Below are 20,192 nucleotides of genomic sequence, written 5' to 3'. Positions count from 1 at the left end.
CGAGGTCATTAAAAATGGTTTTCCATCCAACACATACAAGTAAATTTGAATTCATTCTTTTTGACAGGATTTTCGAATGGTTTCGATGTAGTTCACGAATCACACGTGTGAAAATTGAAACAAGATTGAAATTGAAATAAATTCCAGCGTCAGAAAGGTGCAAACATCAAATGGCGAATGAAGATGATCTTAGTTACCGCGAAGTAAGAGTGAGCATTACAATGCCCTCTTATTCTCAAAAGACTTTCTAATCCCTTCAATTTGCTGTAGCAAGGATGTGAAAAGTGAAACCATATTGTTTCCGTAAAACTTTCGACCGTTCAGATACAGGGGCGGATTCAGAATTTTTTGAATGGGGGGGAGGTCAAGTTTCAATGATCAGCGAGTTATACCATATAAAAAATAAACTAAACAGGGGTGCCAATCCCCCCAAGGGGGATGGCATACCCCCTGATAAGTTACGACCCCCCCCACCAAAAATTTAAATCAAAACCCTTTCAAATTACCCCCTGCCCCTAAATTTTTCAATGGCGTAACCTGTGCCATGCATCATACTCCCCCAATTTTTCACTAAAAATCATATTTCTTTTCCAGACATGCTGGTCACGTTACCGTATTAAATAGTTGGATACATTTACATAAATATTTTATAGCACACAAAACGTTGTGATTTGAAGTGGAAGAGTGCTCTGAAAAAACTTTAAGCTCATTGGAGGTGATTGTTCGTTAGAAAATGAACAAATAACTCTTAATAGCAGTAGCCCAGCAAACGAACTCAGTCATACATCCTTTCGATTAGAAAAACCTTACAGAATGAAGTAAAAATGGGAAAACATTAATTCTAGATACTATTGTTTCGGATCTAAAAAATTTAAGTTTGAATGATAATCATTAAAAAAAATCTTGTCAGAGGGGGGTCAGCTGACCCATTGACCCTCCCCTAAATCCGCCCCTGTTCAGATAAGATTTGTACAACCAAGCTCAAATTTTTTCTGCACTAAGGGTATGCTTTGCCAGACGTCCCGGTTTGACCGGGACTGTACCGGATTTCAGACAAAACTCCGGTGTCCCGGCCGATTTACTTCATGTCCCGGAAAATGATAAATTTGATAAAAGAGGACCAAAAAAGTCTAAAAATAAGAAACTGAAGGATTATTTAGGGTATTTAATTTGTCATTTGTAACATTAACATAAAAATTAATATCGGATAAGCTTGTGAATATTTTTGCAACAAGATTAAAAGCGAAAAAAGTTCTGTTCAGGTAAAAGTGCATGAAAACATTGTTGAAAGTTTTATTTCTCATTCAAATAGTTTCTAATTACTTAAGTAAGAAATAAAATGTTTAAATGTACTTGCTTGTTTCATGAGTTTTGGTTCACCTCTGGTTTTGGTTCATAGTTAATAACCATTTATTCATAGCTTTGAGAAGGAACTACCCTCTAAAATAATTATCTAAAAACCAACCAAAGATGTGTACCCTTCTGAATACTTGCGACACTGGGAGGTGGGGGGGGGGAGGTGTCCTACGTCTCGTGTCCCGGTTGAACATTTCAGAAATCTGGCAAGCCTAACTAGGGGCATATGTTTTCTTCTACTTAGGCCAGTATGATACTTGTTGTCTGGCTGTCTCTCACTCATTGTAAAGGCATCCGTATCAATACAAAAGAAATGTCAATTGCTTTACAAACCATCTTAAACTGAAATATTTTACGGGTATGTACATTTGGATGATAGGAATAGCCGCTGCTTTTCCAGCGAATTCAAAAGAATGGAGGCATCTTCGTGTTGTTCATTGACGAAATAAAAAAGAAAGAGACCTCTTTTGAGTACTAATACCATGTGTTTTCATAAATGGTTACGAACTCAAGGCAAGTTTTTTTTTTTCTTTTTCTTTTTTTTTTTAGGCTTTAATATTTCGGGAGACAGAAGAAAAGAGCGATATAGTGAGGGGCTACGTACTTCAGAATAAAAATAAAATATAAAAAGAGATTTTTGATTCTAAAAACTTTTTCAACAATCAATAAAATTTAATCAATAAAATTTAAATTAAAAATTTGAGAGAAAAATACGCTGTATACAACTCATTCGAATAGCTTTTATTATACCGCCTATATTTCTTCTCTCAAACTTTTTATTTGATTGCCTGCAGTAGAATTAACAAAAACATACATACATTAACATCAACTTCAATTTTTGGGTGTTGCAATCAAGACATCTTTTTCTTAGTTTATTTCATACTACTTTTTACTTCCTTTTACAAAAAAGGAAGTATTGTATTCGGGAAAAAAGTTTCACTCAAAAATCGGCCTTAATTTCTATATTGCTCGCCTCCGAATGAATGTTGAGTTTTTTTTTGTTTTTTTTTTTTTCGACCCGACCACACGTGGATACATGCCTAAGAACGTATAGACACCTGAAGAATCCATTTTGACGATCCCCGAGTTAATTAGAACGAGTTTTCTCGTGACGTCCGTATGTACGTGCGTATGTGTGTATGTATCTCGCATAACTTAAGAACGGTATGTGCTAGAAGGTTGAAATTTGGCACATAGATTCCAAGTGGGGTCTAGTTGTGTACCTTTTTTGTTTTTTGGTTGCATTCGGATGTTCCAAAGCAAGGTCTTTTACACCTTTTTGGGGTAAAATCATTGTCAATTTCAATGTAAACTCAAGCGGTGCTATAATTTGGCAAACACTTGAAAATATATCGTCAAGATTTTGGTTGCCAAGTTTTGTCGCCAACTTCGCGACGAATTTGGCGGGTGTTTTTTTTTTTTTTTTTTAATCTGGTTTTGATTTGGCCATACTTAGAGATTAACCATTGAGTCACATTAAAACTGCCAATATTGGGAAAATGTATCTGTATAAAACGTTTTCTTTGCTTCGGTTCGCAACAGACTTGGAATGAAAGTATTTAAAGTGCTTTTTTGCTCACTCCGAGGCACTATTATCTTTAAATTGGAGTGAAAGGAAGTCATGTGATGCACACATCAGCTCGTTTATAGTGCAATCCCAGCAAATAGAAAAAGTTTTTTGAATTCCAAAACATTTTTTATACTTCATTTTAAAGTTTTCTGGCTTTGAAATTTATTTGAGGTGAAAATTTTTGAAAGTTTTCCCGTTGCCTACCCTTATTTTAACAACAACAAAAAAAAGACAATATTGACTTTTGTTTAAAAAAAAAAAAGGGGAGAGTGGCCCAGAGCGAGTAGGTCGCCCAAAGCGGGTAAGCCTTCATATGCCCCCCCCCTCCAATGGTGTGTAAGCGGCAATGCATACATATGTCGTGTTTACATGAACACCCCCGAGTTTTAATCAGTCCCAGCGAAGCAGCAGTGAAGCGGCATGGCGCAACCAGGCTTAAAATAAAAAACATGATACATTAAAATAAAAAAAAAACTAACTACTATGTTGTGGCTATCACGAAACTTTCTTCTATATTCTTCTTTTTTTTTTTTCTGATCCCTCCCCATGCTTGACGAGGAAGCAGTATTCCCAACAAAAACAAAATTACATATGCAAAAACTTGACGACCATCCCAATGTCCGAATTATTGCAAAAGCAAAGCAAAGAGCGAAAATTGAAAGTTATTTTAAAAGCCTTGCTTGAATTAATTATAAATATTTTATTTGTTAACAAACATAAGATGGCAACAGTTAAACATTTTAAATCATTGAGATAATATTTCCGATCATTTCCATACAATTAAAATCACGAGAAATACGCAGACGACAATCTATTACGATTTATCTTTCTTATTGTTGCATTAATAAAGCTATTTTTATTCGCAAAAAAAAAAAAAAAATCTACACCTCTTGGAGCGATTGGCGTCAAAATTGAACCAATTCCTCTTTACATAAGGATTCACATGTATTCCAAATTTCAACCAGAACGTAGCATTACTTCTTGAGATATGGCATTCACAATGGAAAAAAAGAACGGGTGATTGCGCTACCCCCTTTTAACTGTTGACACCAAAAGAAAATCAGCTTTTATACCCACTAAGGGCTACTTGATAAATTTTTCTTTCATTCCGTTCATTATTTCTTGAGATACAGCAGTCACAATTGACGACAAAAAACATTCTATAGCTCAACCCCCGTTTGAGATATTGACTCCAAAATTGAATAAGCACCTGTTCCTGTTAATGGCAACATATGGACTAAATTTTGTTTGATTCCGCTAGTTACTTCCTGAGGAATAGCAAGCACGCGTAACTCAAAAAACGTCCCATTGCTCCACCCCCCTTGAAGGAATTCGCGGCCAAAACCAATGGGCACAAGTTTGCATAGGGGCACATATGTGTACCAAATTTCGTTCGATTTCATGCAGTAGTTTTTGCTGCCACAAAAAACTGGTCACACACAGACGTGACACACACACACACAGACAGACAGACATTTTCCAAAAATAGTCGAAATGGACTCAGCACACCTCAAAACGTTCGAATCCGTCAAAATTCGATATTTGAAAATTTGCACGAATCTAATACTTTCTTCTATATATTAGATCTCATCAAAAACAACCCTGTTGTAAAAATTTCCCCGCCAAGAAAAACTTAACTAAACTAAACGCGGAAAAGTTAAAGCCCTCTTTAACTTTTCCGCACAAAAAAGAAAACCTGCATCCTAAACCCAAAAACCCTCAGCCATAAAAAGTTATGATATCTAGTTTGCCCGCCAAGTATCTGCCAAACTATCATCCTCCCTCTTCTACTTTTTCATCACAGCTACTTCCATTAGAACCTCCTCCCACCTTCAACTCCTCAGAATTATGGATAGATCTTTTAAATGGTTTATCTTGTTTGGCGGGGAGCATTTTGCTCACGAAGCAACCACTTTGAAAAGCCTTGTGGCTGTAGGAATTTTTTTAAGGAAAAAAAAAGAAAAAAATATTGTGGGAAGATAACAAAATTTAACACATGTATTTTACTGAAAAGGAAGTATAGGTCTTAATTGGGAGATAACTTATATCCCTATCCTCAAAACAAAACTTTTATTTCCGAAATTTTTCTCCATTTTTATATCATTTCTTGATTCCAACTCCAGACACTTGGACGATCTCTAAATACTGTGGTTCTCAGAGTATACCTATTGTTCACAAGACCAAAGAGAGCCTAAATTTTCGTTTTTATGGCTTTAATTTCGAAACTTTCCCATGCCCTTTCACAAATGCCTTGAAATGTAGCAAGAAAATGCATTTTAAGTCTTTTATTTGGAAAAAATGTGGACGGAAATTAGCTTATCCAGCCCTTATCACTTAACTTGCTTAAAAGCAACTTAAATGAATTTTTTTGGGACTTCAATTACAAACGAGTTTTGATAGGACCCCCTCCCTCCCTAGTTTATATCGTGATGATAGCTTTAAAAGGAGGTTTTTTGAAAAAAACTCACGAATCTTCCATCCCTTTCTAAAATATGTATAAATATAAAATCGAATTTTTAGAACCTCAAAGGCAAAATATTTCCAGGAAGGAAGGATTCTAAGCACCTCCACGCCTTCTTAAATGTAAGCAAACATTACCAAAAGGTGTATTTTTAGGCTGGACAGCTGAAGAGCTAGAAGAGCACCCCTCCTCTTCTAACTTCTCAATGTATAATGACAAAATATTTTTTTCTAAGCTTTATTTTCAAAAAGTATTTTGGGGCCAGCGCCCGAAACCTGACCTTTCTCCGTACATCATCAAAAATAGACAAAATATGCTTTTAGTTTCCTAATTTTCAAAAATTATTCGGAAATTTAAATTTTGAAACAGTTTCGAGGGAGATTCCTAAATCTCCCCCCCCCCTCACCTAGTGTCTCAATACCCCGAAAATTGAGTTTTTAAAACTTCATTTTAATAAAATTTCTGGGGAGTTATTAGGGTCAAATTTCCCAAAAGACAGAGTAGGCAGCTGCCTACGGCGGCAAGCTTTTCAGGGGCGGCAAATTTGCCATTATAATACACGTTTCTTGAATTAAATTGTTATTCTTAAAAGTAAAATATTAGCATTCTTTCATTTTCCGCAGAGACATATTTTTTCTTGTAATTTAATAATGACTACTTTCACACATGTTATGAAAGTCAAATGTTTTTCAATCACGGTATTTATGAATCGTCAGCAAAATTTGCCGAATAAAAAAATTTTGGGGGGATCACTGTGATCATTTCATCGGGGCGTCTCAGAATGTGAAATGCCATCATTTCTTCATAAGTTTGACAGTTTGAATCTGGGGAACACTTTTTACGTTTTTTTTTTTTTTTTTTTTTTGAGTTAAGGATATTTTGCTTCTTTTAGAGTGTGTGTGGCAGATTTCAAATTTGCCTAGGGGCGGCATGGAGCTAAATTCAGCCCTGGGGAGTTTGTTCAAAAATTTCGGATGGCCCCTCCCAAAACAATCGGCTGGATCCGCCACTGTGTGTGTGTGTGTTTGAGTCTGTGTGCATGCATGAGCGTGTGTGTGTGTATGTTTCTGTGTGTATATGTGTTTGTGTGTGTGCAGGCATGAGTAAGTGGGTATGTGAGTGTGTGTGTGTTTGTGTCTGTGTGCAGGCATGAGTAAGTGGGTATGTGAGTGTGTGTGTTTGCGTCTGTGTGCATGCATGAGTGTATGAATGCGTATGTGTAGGTGTTGTGTATGTACTGTACGCGTGTGTGTAGGATATGGACGCAACCTGGAGAGGGTTTTCGCTAGAGGAGCAGCATCGTGAGGCGGCCGGCCGACGGACGGTGGTGCTGCAGAGGGAGGCGGTGGGGTGGGGGTGGGGGAATAAAATCATAAGAATTCAAAACTGTCAACTGAGAACAATAAGCAATCGTGATTGCTCAAAAAAAAAATGTAGGGGAAAGAGGTTAATTTTTCGAAAAATATTTTTAATTTCTCAGAGCAAAGATGTCTCCATGATATAATAGTCTTTTCTTTGTACCACGGATTTTTTTTAATTTTTTAAAACTTCATTTCGTTACTATGTAGAATTTTTAAAAAATATCGTCAATTGTTCACACGTGCCCTTAGAGAGGGCCACATGTGAACAAGCCTGGGGACTAATGAACACGATTGAAAAATGCAGCGGCAAAGCATCATATTTCAATGAAAAACTCTTTAATATGAAACATATGCGTCTAATTACATTGAAGAGTTTGTAACCTATATTGTGCCAGACAATTGAACAGAAAGTGTGTCATTACGAAAATACTTTTTCGAACAATATTTCCTCTGTTCACAGAAATTTTAAAGTTTCGTAGCATGTTGTAATCCCTGGATAGACAAGAAAAAAAAACACACACACACACACACACACACAAGACTACATTAAACAACAGTGGCGGATCTAGAACTCGAGCAAGGGGGGGGGGGGCTAACCTCGGTCCAAGTGGGGAGTCACTGTTTTAGAGGGTCTTTTTCGTCGTTTTTGCGGGTACTCTCAATTTTGGGGAGGAGGGGAAGGGCCTGGACTAGACCGTGGCTAGGGCCCTCACTTTTCAGGGGCCCCAAATTGGCGAAAAAAAATTTAGCCAATGACCAAAATCGTATGGTTTAGCTACAAGGGGGCCTCCAAAAAACTGTTTGGCCTAGGGCTCCCTGATACCTTAATCGGGCCCTGGGGGGCATCGCTCTCAGAGGGACAGACATCCCTGTTTAAAACCCTGTTTTGTGTAGTGTGCTGAAGAATATAAATTAGTTTCGCGAACATTTTAAGGGTCTGAAAACACTATATGCACTTCAGTTGGATATGGAGCTACAAATTACCGCCCAATGGCCAGAGCTAAGATGGAATTGCAAGCAAACAACAGAAAGGTCAGTTACAGCATCCAGAGATTGCAGCTGTGCTCTAGCTTTATGCTCATGAATCTGGAATAGCTAAAACCATGTTTTTCTCAATTTTTAAGTAAAAACTTATTCGCGAATACAATACTTCTTTTTTTGTAGAAGGAAATAAAATGGGGGGAAGATTATGTAAATTGGAAAAAAAAAGCTAGAAAATTTTCTCCAGAAATGTTTGAAAACAGTGTATTAAAAATGCAATTTTAAGTAATCTTTGATGACATTAGGGGAGAAGGGGGGCAGGGCTATAGCACCCTTAACCTGGGAACGAAGTTAAATATATATGGCTTGTTTAATTTGAAAATAATAACTTTCAGATTAAAAAAAAACGATTACAGAACGAAACTGCTTCCTCCATGTCTTTCCACTCCATTGCACAGATCACAATTTAATCTGTTTTAAGTTTTGAACAAATAAAAGAATGGGAGGGGCTACAGTCTCCTCCCCTCCCCCCCCCCGCCATCTATTAATATGCCGATTTATATATTGTAGTTAAATCTAAATGTGATGCATATTTAAATTCTCAAATGTATTAAAATTCTCAGAAATTTCGATTTTATCTAGTGTAAGTTCGGACCTCAAGGGGGGGGGGCAATTGCCCTCTTAGCCCCTCCCTTGGATCCGCCACTGTAAAAACAAAGAGAATTTTACATAGTGTAAACATTTTTGTTAGGTATTGCGTATTGCGTTAAAGCTTCATACAGAATGATAACGAATTTTAATATTATTTTAAACTTCACGTTTGAAATTGTATGAAACTTTTGTTTTTTTTTATTCAATGTAAGTATTATATAACACTAAACTCTTGACCAACTATTAAGTTACAAATAACTTTAAAAAATAAAATAATATAAATAAATAAATAAATATTGAATATTGTAATAATAATAACAATAAGTGCACAAATTGAGCGTAGAAAAATGATGTTCATAAATATTTACCCATTTTTTTAACACTTGTATAATTATTACAGAGAAGACAAAATCCCTCACATATGCCGCTTGATGCTCTGCTCTCAAGTGTCCCATCATCTACTTCAGAACTTCCTAAAAAAAAAAAATCTTTATTACATTTAAAAAAAAAATAACATCATCATAAATTTACTTAAATGTCATTACAATTGTCTGAAATAGTTAAGGTTAAAACAGGAAATATCCAACGTTGTTTAGCACACATAAACAGATTTCAGAATACGTGTTTCGAGGTTTCAAGGAACCCCTTTTTCAATTCAAAGGTGTGAGCTTCTAGATGTAAAGACACCCAGTAAAAGCAATGAAAATGGACAGCAGACAGTAGACAGTTTAAATATCAAAATAAGCAATAACAAAAGCAAATGTTCTGCTGTCTGCTGTCCATTTTCATTGCTTTTTAACCGACTTCAAAAAGGAGGCGGTTATCAGTTCATACCGTATGTATGTTTTTTTTTTTGTTTGTCCACTCATAGCGTCTCACCTAGTGAACCGATTTTGATGATTCTTTTTTTAATGGATAGGGGATGGCTCAACTTAGGTCCCATTACTTTGTTTAACCATATTTGTTCTTTAGAAAAAAAGTTATGGGCAAAAAACAGTACATTTTATGCAATTAAAATGATATTGTAGCGAAGTTCGCACTTTTCATCCGTGGATAACGGTGGCTCAGTGGTAGAATTCTCGCTTCCCACACGAGCGACCCGGGTTCAAATCCCGACTAGAACAAAGTGAATTTTACTAAAATTTCGTTTCTACTGTTTCCCGTATTTTCTCGAATGTTCTATTAATTTCTGTATCTTTCCAAGTCTGGAAAGTTCCAGCACTTTCTCAAGTATTCGCTTCATTTGGCTTTCACATTGTCTTCGCTATCTTTATCTACGCGACAATATGAAACTCATTGCTATAAAAGTTTGGTGCCATATAACAGTAACATTAATAGTAATTGTAATGATAATTGTGAATAAAGGCTTTTCTAAAGCAATACAGTGATATAGAACCGAACTTCTTACTAGGTAACTTCTTACTTTTACTGAAATATCTACATTTACACTAAAAAGAATGAAATAAAAAAATTTTGAAAAAAAAAAATAGAACCGACTTCAAAATTGCTCTAAAAAGTGAAAAATAATTTTATTCTTTAAACACCATCGATAATACTTTTAAACATAATTTTTGAAGTTGGCGCAAAAACAAAACGTAAAATCCATTGTAACCATGCTTCGTTCATATTTTTATCAAAAAATCATCCAAAGTTAGGAACGAAACAATTATATCGCTACTTAAATATGCTGTCATCAATGCGTAATGCATGTGGTAGTGAAGAAACTGGACCTGGTAAAATTTATACTTGTAGTTGAGTTATGGCTGTGAATGATTTTATCGATCGTTTTTGCGCCAACTTCAAAAATTATGTTTAAAAGTATTATCGATGGTGTTTAAAGAATAAAATTATTTTTCACTTTTTAGAGCAATTTTGAAGTCGGTTCTATTTTTTTTTTTTCAAAATTTTTTTATACTGGGTGTCTTTACATCTAGAAGCTCACACCTTTGAATTGAAAAAGGGGTTCCTTGAAACCTCGAAACATGTGTATTCTAAAATCTGTTTATTTGTGCTAAACAACGTTGGATATTTCCTGTTTTTTCTCGGCACAAAGGTATTTATTTATTGCTTAGTTAAGGTTAGTTTAAAATAGTTTTTCGTAAGAAGACATCGAAGAAATTACATCAGCATCTGCTAAAACAAAAAAGTTGTCAATACAGGTTCATAAAAGGCTCCTTGCTCTAAAAGCTTGTCCAAAAAGTAGGACTGATACTGCAATTGCTTGAGAATTTTTGAAGATTATTTGCTTGACGTTATCCTGGTGAAACATACCATGCTCAAATGTGCCCCCCCCCCCACGTGCTCACATTTGCCCAATTTTCACCTACTTATTTTAGCTTGCGTCATAGTTCTGCAAGTATTCATCACTAAAGCAACTTGACAAACATTTAAGAAAAATTATAAATTATAGCAAAATGCTTTCAATGCCCCAAACTCAAGTTTTGGATGAAGGTGGGCGGAGGTCGGGAGAATTTTGAATTTATTGAATAAAATTCAATATTTTATCGCATGATAAAATGCCATATTAAAATGTAATATAACTGATAAATGCCATACATCATCTAATGAAATAGGCAACAGTATTAGAATAATAATAATAATAAAAAGGAAAAAGAATCTCGATGTTGCATTATGCGGTCCCCAATTTTACCGAATGAGAAATTTTTTGGGAGGTCACGATGACCTTCCATCCGGCAGTGTTGGGCATTAATCAATTAGTTTTCAATTGCCTTGTTAATTGATTAAAAAAGTAATTGCAATTAAATCAGTTGCAATTAAATTAATTGCAGTTAAACTATTAATTGTACTTTACAATTAATTTAATTGGATTACTGTACAATAATCGTTTCTAACAATTAAAATAATTGCAATTACTTTTTTTAAATTGTTTTATGAAACAATTAAAACTAACAATTAACTTTATGTAGCAATAGGTACATGCGCTAAGTAAAAAGTCAAAAGTATTATTCGTATTTCGTAATTTCGTTCAGTGCTGATTGCTTGCTCGCCTCGTGAACTAGTCTTGTCTAGGCAAGCTTTTTCCATACGTAAATGTTTGTTTTAATTAGGTGTTTTGAGTTTGTGTAAATTATTGTTTTAGTTTAACCCATAACAGGGGAGGTGAGAAAGAAGGACATAATAGGGAACGGAGGTCTCACAGACCGCTCTGTTTATTTATTTATTTATTTTTTTTTTTTTAATCATGTGCATAATTAAGATACATTTCTGAAATTTCTCTCCGATGTTATTTAGACTTTTATTAGTAAAAAAAAAAATAGGAAAAAAATATTTTTGAATTTTTAATTGAAATATACCTTTTCTGAGGAATTTTCGCTGAAGCCATGAGATTTTTTGAAAAAAGTCATATGCTACAGTAAATAATTTACTGCTCGTAATAAAGTTACTGTTGAGCATTGATCTTTTATTAGTTGCTAACATGTGTATTTAAATAGATAATAATATGGTATCCGTCCAGCATCCGCGTCCCAGGTAGACCTGTCGCCTGTACAGTATATTATACAAAACCAGTAATTTTTTTAAGAGTTAGTTTTAATTAAAAATTTACAAAACAATTGACAATTGTTAATTGTAGCAAACTACAATTAACAATTAATTAATTGTTAACTGTAGTAAACAGCAATTAACAATTAATTAATCGTTAATTGTAATTTTCTACAATTACAATTGATCAATTGTTAGCTGTTGTGGTTACGGTTACCAATTAATCAATTGTTAATCTTTAATTGTTCATGCAATTAAAATATGCCCAACTCTGCCATCCGGGCACCGCTGCGAATACCAATAACAATTTACACGAAAGCGTACAAAAACAAGCCTTACCTTTCTTCGTTTCTCCATTTAGAACTTGCTTAGTACTTTTTTCGGAACACATATTTAACGATATCGTCAACGAATCTGTTGTTTCTGATATTGAGATGTGATCCATAATGCTGTGGTATCTCTCACAGGAGAAGCAGAACTCGTCATTTCCATCAGTAATCTCGCTTAAAATCTTTCCACTTTCATCACAAAGAGTGGTCCCATTTAAATAAACGGTTAAGTGGGAGCACGCACGAAAATACTCGTGATTGACACGGTTTAGTCTCAGAGACTGCATATCGAAAAAACCGTAACGGGTTCTACCACTGCCAAAACAAAAGCTTACACTCAAGTTCCAAGTCCTATTGGAAAACTGAAAACAGGGACTGTAAATTGGTCTGAAGTTTCCTTCAGCTTTGCTTTGCACATCGTCTATTTTCCATGTAATTGTTGTGCGCAGACATGTCTTTTCAATCAATTGCGTGTCAGATGAAACAGAAAACGAATCTTCTGCTGCGACATTCATTGCAGCCGATGTTCAGCAAATCAAGAGTAGAATATAAAAGTCCGATCCGGTCCGGAACACGAATATCGTGCAACTATGGAACTCTTGGCAGCGTTCCGGGCAACTAATTACCAAAATGTCTAGGACACTAGCTTGAGATTGCACTAAGTCACACAGTTATTTTTTATTCAATTTCCTTTCGTTCTTCAACGTTATTTTTTAAGTTTTCCGTAACTCAAGAAGAAACGTATCCTTTTCGAAAATTTGAATGAACATCAATTCTCTCAAAAGTGGCTAAAATGATTTTTTCTTCGCCAGTCATTGCAAAAAGGGAAGAAGGTCAACTGCACTCGTACACCACCCTCGAAGTTCAACTTCAACTCCACAACCATTCGTCAATCAAATCAAGGATCACCTACTGAAAGGTGTCACGAGACACCAATCTAGAGCCCTCGAAGAAGGGAAGATTCGAACATTGGTCAATGCGGTCGAGCATTGGGGGAGAAATCCCTTCCCCTAACATGGTCTAAAAGCAAGTGGTCAAGGAGGAAAATTTTCTCCCCCCGTTGGATGATTTCTTTACTCCTTCCCGTTTGGCGAGAATTTTTTGACACAATGACTTGGGCAGAGAAAGAGTCGCCAATGTGATTAACTAACCGACTGCTAACAATAACCGAAAAGAATCCAGGAGACACAAAATAATGATTTTTTTTCCAATTAAGGTGCATTTATTTTGGCAACCTCAAATTAAAATCACAATGACTCAATTGAACGCAGTTTTAAATTCTAAATTAGTAAATTAACAGAATGAAAATATCTGATTTATAAAAAGTTACAGCTAATTATGTAATTTTTAATCAAATAGTAATATGTGAAGTAAAATATGACCGTTCTCCCTGACAGTCGTAAACCAGTTTCAAATCACATTCAGCTTTTCTATCTTTTCCAGCATGGTTTTGCTTGTTGTTTAAATTTTAATTTAACTTCGCTTTGTTTTCAATGTCGACACAATTCTTTAAAAGCTTACAAAGTAATGGCAACAATGGAGTTCCTACATCAATGCATGTAACATGTCCAGCGACTGAAGTTTTTTAGGTGCAAAAGAAAGTTTTCTAAGGGTGAGTTTGGTCATTGGTGGGAGAACTTTTTGTAGCTTCATTCCTAGAAAAATTTTGAACTGCCTTTGAAACCACAAAATGCTAGACAGAAAGTTTATGAAAAAGTGATAACAATAAACGCTGATTGACGCTGATTACAATATCCGACTTTTTTAACGTGTGTTAACATACAAGTGTTTCGGGACCTCGTGATTCTGATAATATTAAGCGAATGATAACATTAACCGTGATCACATTAAGCGGCGCCTATTGTACAGCATTTTTTAAACTCATTTAATTAATTTTGTTACTTTAAAATATTAATAAATATTTGTTAATATCTATTTATAAATTTCTTATAAATTTAAGTACTTAGGCGAGACAGTGCAAATATGCGCTATATGAAAAATAAAATCTCGTAGGAACGTATCACGTTTTTCTTATTTTTTCCACTTTTAAGGTCAAAAGTCATAAATTTAAAATGTAGTTGATATCTACGCTTATATTTTTGAATTGCAGAAAACACAGAAGATTTGATGATTTTCTTGTTTTGCGGAGAAGGATTGTTGCTTAGAGATCAATAAAATTGCAAACATAACTAAAAAACAAACGAAGATGTTTCAACGAAAAAACATATCAGTTTGGAATAGATAAATTTAACATATGTTTGCTTTAATAATTTCATGATATTAGAAGATAAAAGAATATATGTGCTAGGATTATTATTTATAGCTATTGCATACGACAGTTTCTGAAACAGAGTCTTTTTTCATGAGCATACATCGTTAAAGATTAAAGTACAAATATTCAAAAAAAAAAAAAAAACTTACAACGACAACAATAATTGTTACCACTACCGCAGCCAGAAGTATCTTCTGGAATGGGGGGGGGGAGGGTGATCAAAAATACCTTTTGGACGGGGTTTTTGAACAAAAATACCTGCTGGAGGGGTTTTTTTAAATAACGTTTGAAGGGATTTTTTTTAAAATCAAAAATACCTTCTGAAGGTTTTTTTTTTTTTTTTGAGCAATCGCGATTGCTTATTGCTTTAACTTGACTGTTTTGATGTGCTATCATTTTATTTTCCCGCCAGCACCCTCTGCAGCATCACCGTCGACCGGCTCCTCATGATGCTGCTCCTATAGCGAAAGCCGTCTCCAGGTTGCATCCTATGTTCTACACACACGTGCATACATACACAACTACACACACGCACATATACACACAAACACATATATACACCTACACACACATACACAAACACATACACACACCCAAAAACATACACACAACTATCCACACATTCATGCTAGCACACAGACACAAACACATATGCCTACACACACATACACCCCCCCCCACACACACACATTCATACACAGAACTACCCACACACTTATGCCAATACACAGACACATACCCCCTACACAGAAACACACATACACCCCACACACAAACACACACACTCGTGATTGCGAAAAACATAATTTGAATTCAAGAAGTCAAAATTCAAATTATTTTTGTTCTTTTTTTTTTAATTATTATTATTATTATTATTATTTTTTTTTTGACCAAAACAGCCTTTTCATAGTTATAAATTACTGTATTAGAATTTGCATTTATGTTAAATCCAATGCCTCTGGGGGGTGTTATCACCCCCTTCGCTGCGCGACTGACTGTGACTCGTCATTTCCTTACATATCATTGAAAACTAAAGATACCAATTGAAGGGGTCCGTGGATAAAGGTGTTAACTGACAAATCATATGTTTGGAAAATTACACTTTTAACCACTTTGATCACACCTTTATCATCCAGGATCTCTGGGGATACACACAATAGGAATTTCAATGTTAGCTTACATGAAAAATATTCATTTAATACCTTCATCCATCAACAAACCCCATTTTTCAAAAAAACGTCAGTTAACATCTTTATCCACTGATCTCTTCAATTACATACAATTAGCAAAATCTAGTATCAATAATAACAATATACGACAATGCGCTGAAGAAAAATGCATGTACTGTCTGACCACGGATTGTATGGAAAGACAAACATCCGGTTTATAGCCGGAAATGGACGAATCTGTTATTTTTTACCGATGTCAGCTTTTGCAGAAGCAGAGTCTCATTCAAATGAGCGGAATACGCGCATCAAATGTTTACTTTTCTCGCTTATTCACATAGATTCGTCTTATCTGGAAGTTTGAAAATTCCATGCAATCCGTGGTTGGACAGTATTATATGTGAACTTGCTATTCCGTGTGCAATGGCATAAGTAACACAATTGTGTACATGGGAATTTTCTCTATTTGTATGAATAACTTTTAGTTAATCATACATTATTGTTGCATACAATCAAAAATATTAGACGCATAAACCTGCATCTGTTTTATTCGTGATTTTTTTCTTTACTTTGTCGTAATTCAAAACTGGAAATACGGATCATAGGGGAAGGTTTTTAGTCAATGAACCGCCCCCCCCCCCATGACTAGATCTTGAAGATATTTCCCGTACCAGAGTTTATGCAGACGCTTAATCAGTTTTAGTACCTTCATTTGTCTGAAAACTGTCTACTGCAGTGTCGTCAATTAGCTAAAATTACTTCATCATATTGTTAACCAGTCAGAAAATATTTCTATAATTATCTTACTAATTATTGAGATTTTCATTTAGTTGTAACATGCTTTGATTATCACTAATCAATTAACCTTGAACATTGACTTAAAAGAGTGCCTTTTCAAGTACAATGCCCCATACTTCATGTTTCATCATCATTCGTAGCAGCACTAACACCTATAAGAATATTTTCAAAATGACGCAGTTGCTTTCATTGGACCGGTAGGTGTATTCACGAATAGACCGCCTGACGAAGTGGTTCATTCATGAAAAATTGCAAATATTGTTGTAACTTCAGCTCAATACACTAAATCATGCTTTGCTCTTCATCTCTATATGGCAAATATTGCAAGTCCAGTTGTTTTGTGCGTTTTTTTTTGCTCCTTCTTTTGCGGCCTTTTTTGTTCTGTGTCCTTTTTCTATGGCGATGACGTTAAAACGTGTGCCGAAGTAGGTTTCCTTCTGCTGACTTTCATTTTTTATGAAAAGGTAATATGTGGGCCACTTTAACAAAATCATCAGAAAAACCGACGATTACAACTTGATGAGAACTAACCATTGATTCCTCAGAACTAGTGTTAATTTTATTCGTACATTGTTCTTATGCATCTTGAACATACCATTCATACCATATTTCGCCTCCGCGACATCTTGCCTCGGACCATGGAGCTATGAGTAATAAGGAGACGACATGAGCGAGATACGCTGAAGCCGTTTCGGAAGCTTAGTTAACTGTTCTTTTGACTGGCAGCCATCTTGTGGTGTTCAAAACATTGAAAGACTGCATTTCATAACATGGTGTGTTTCTGATGTTCAGGAGTTGAACATGACAAGTTGTTCAGCGTTTTGCCGCTAATTTTGAGTTTAAACGTTATAAAATGGAGGAAAATGAAATGCAATGAACATTTTTATGTTAAAAAACGTCCAATTTTTATTCTTTTGCACCAAAAGGGTTCACTTTTTGCAATTGCGATTTTTATAAATGGTTCGATTTCGCTGTTACGATTTTTTTACTTGATGCTTTTATTTTGATTTTATATCGACAAAATTTTATGCTGTAGCCATATTATATATTATTTTTTAAAAAAATGAGCAATAATTCGCGACTATTGGGAAAATTTGCCAAAACAGCGATCCCCGCACTTTTTGCGTAGTTACGGTAATTATTTATTCTTTATTCCCAGTCAGACCATGTAAAATCATAGCAGAATGTTTAAGTATTCACTTCTTTAGCATCTGCTTAAAAGTGATGGACCAAAATCGGGAAAATGATCACGTTTTTGAGTGTTTTTTTCAAAGAAAAAAATCGGTAAAATTTTTCGGAAATTCTGACCCGCGTATAAGTCGACCTCCAACTTTAAACATCATTTTTTGTAATAAATTTCTCGACTTATTCGCGAGTATATACGGTAGTGGATTACTTGCTCAAGGTCTTTTGGGAGCTCTTTTATTACCATTTTTTTAAACCTTCTCGTCTGTAATGTTTATATTCTTTTGCGTTATTTAATTTATAATTAACCGACATTTATTCAATTATTATTATTTTTTTGTAATGGCAGCAACAGTGACAGTAGAAATTAGAATGATAAAAATGTTTTGATGGAATGAATGTTTTTCTCACCCGTTGTAGGCGCAATCTATCATTTTTTATTTTATGTCAATGTAATTGCCCTTAATTTATTTTTTGTATATTTAAAATTTTTCTCAGCAAAACTACTTCTGAAAGCTGATCAATATTATTCTATTATCCGAGGGCTTCTTAACGTTATCTATGGGTAAAAATTTGGTTCTAGGATTTTTTGTTCGTATAAGCGGAGCATTCGTTTATCCTTTACCTAATTAAGCAGGCTGACAGTATTTTCTTTAATCCCAAAGTACAAGTGCTGTCCAAGAAGTATCTGACCTTACTGTTTTTGTGTGAAAAGTGTAAATAAAACTATTTTTGTTTATAATATATTTAAACTCATTTCACAGCAATTGTTCAGTTTTTGTTATTGTTCTGAATCCTTTTATTTATACTTCTGTGGTACAATGCTTTTACGCAAGTCCTTTTTATGTCGAAGTGGAATATTATAAGGGTTTTATTTCCTGTACGTTTTCAAAAAGTAATGTTGTCCTTGATTCAAACATTGTAAAATATTGTACTCCCTTTATTTTTTGGAATAAATATTCAAAAACACATTTTGTTGCTCTGGAATGTGCTTTTCAAAACTGAAAAATATATTTTATATTGATACAAGTAATATCCAGAGTAAAAACTCCTGTTTTTTTTTTTGGAAAATAATAAAAAAAATTCGGATTTATTTGATTTAAATCCGATTTTTTTGATTCTATAGAAAAAAAATTAGAACATTTGTAAAATATAATTAAATTTAATATTGATATTTTTCTAAATTTACCACTCTTATATTTTGAGTATTTCAGTAAAAAGCTTTCATGACATGATGAAAAATCTGTTTAATACAAAGCATATGATTCTTGTCAAATTTAATTTAAATGACATATTAGTGCACTTTAAATTGGTAAAAAAAGAGGAAAATAAACAAATTGGCCTTATAGCATATGCCTTTTTCTAATCTTCACTAGCTTTGTTATTTTTTTTTTTTTTTTTTTTTTTTTGTATAAAAATTATATTTTACAATAGGAAAGAGCTGGCAATTTTATTTGCCCACTTTCTGGTAAAGTATTTCGAAAACTGGTCTCGAGACCATCTACAATTATAGTTAACGAAAAATGTATAAACTTCAATCTCTTCGATTGATGATTTCTCAAAAATAAATTTATGAGCATACTCTAAATTTTTTAACAACAATTTATGCTTGGAGCAGTATTAATAAGTTTATCTTTTCCAATGTGTACAAAAATGCACACAATATAGCAACAAAGTATGGAATTTTTCTGCACACCCATTTTATATCTATGTGCAACAAAATCCCTCATTGTTTTCATAAAAAAAGTTCCTTAATCCAGTGACTACTTATTGAAAAAAATATTGTGCAGACACAAAAAAAAAGAAAAAAAAATGTGGTAAAAGAGAGATAATTTAAATAAAAATGGTCAAGTGAGGAAAAACACCTAGGACAAAATCAATATAATGAAAGAGGGTTAGACTAAAAAAATTCAGAACTAATAAAATTAAAAAAATTCAGGGAGATTTCCAGGGTTTAAGTTAAAAAATGATTTAAATCATTGACACCCAGGTAATATTTTTGTTATGTAATCCTAAAGTATTCAGTAAATAAATATTTGTAATATTCATTTTGATTTGCATCTTCCCTTTTCAAAAAATAAATTGGGAATAAGTAATTCAAATCAAGTGGAAAAGGCTCTATTCATTTTCTTATTCCCATCTTTCAATTATGTTTAAAGCTCTTTTTGAGAACATTTACTTAATGCAAATTATTTCGTTGGTTTTAGTTAATTTTACTTTACATAATACTTGATGAATAAAGTATTCAAATATCCAGTGGTTTAAATTTATTTCAAACACGATACGTAAAGGATTTGTTCGAAAAAAAGTCACCGTTCTTTATATAAGAGCCTTGAAATTATTACTAGACGGTTGGAAATAAATTTTATACCCTGCTTTTAGCATTATTTTTGATAAAACCTCCTTCGCTCTGAAAAAAAAAAAAAAACACACACACACTCTATACCAAAACAGAATATATGCACAGTAACAGCATTTTAATTCTTGAATTAATTGAAGAGCTCTTATTCTTAGAACAACGATTTTCCACCATTTCTTTTCATTAAACTGACGGGAAAAAA

Source organism: Uloborus diversus, chromosome 7, assembly GCF_026930045.1.
Source record: "Uloborus diversus isolate 005 chromosome 7, Udiv.v.3.1, whole genome shotgun sequence".
NCBI classification, from domain to species: domain Eukaryota; kingdom Metazoa; phylum Arthropoda; class Arachnida; order Araneae; family Uloboridae; genus Uloborus; species Uloborus diversus.
This window is presented reverse-complemented; position numbering follows the sequence as displayed.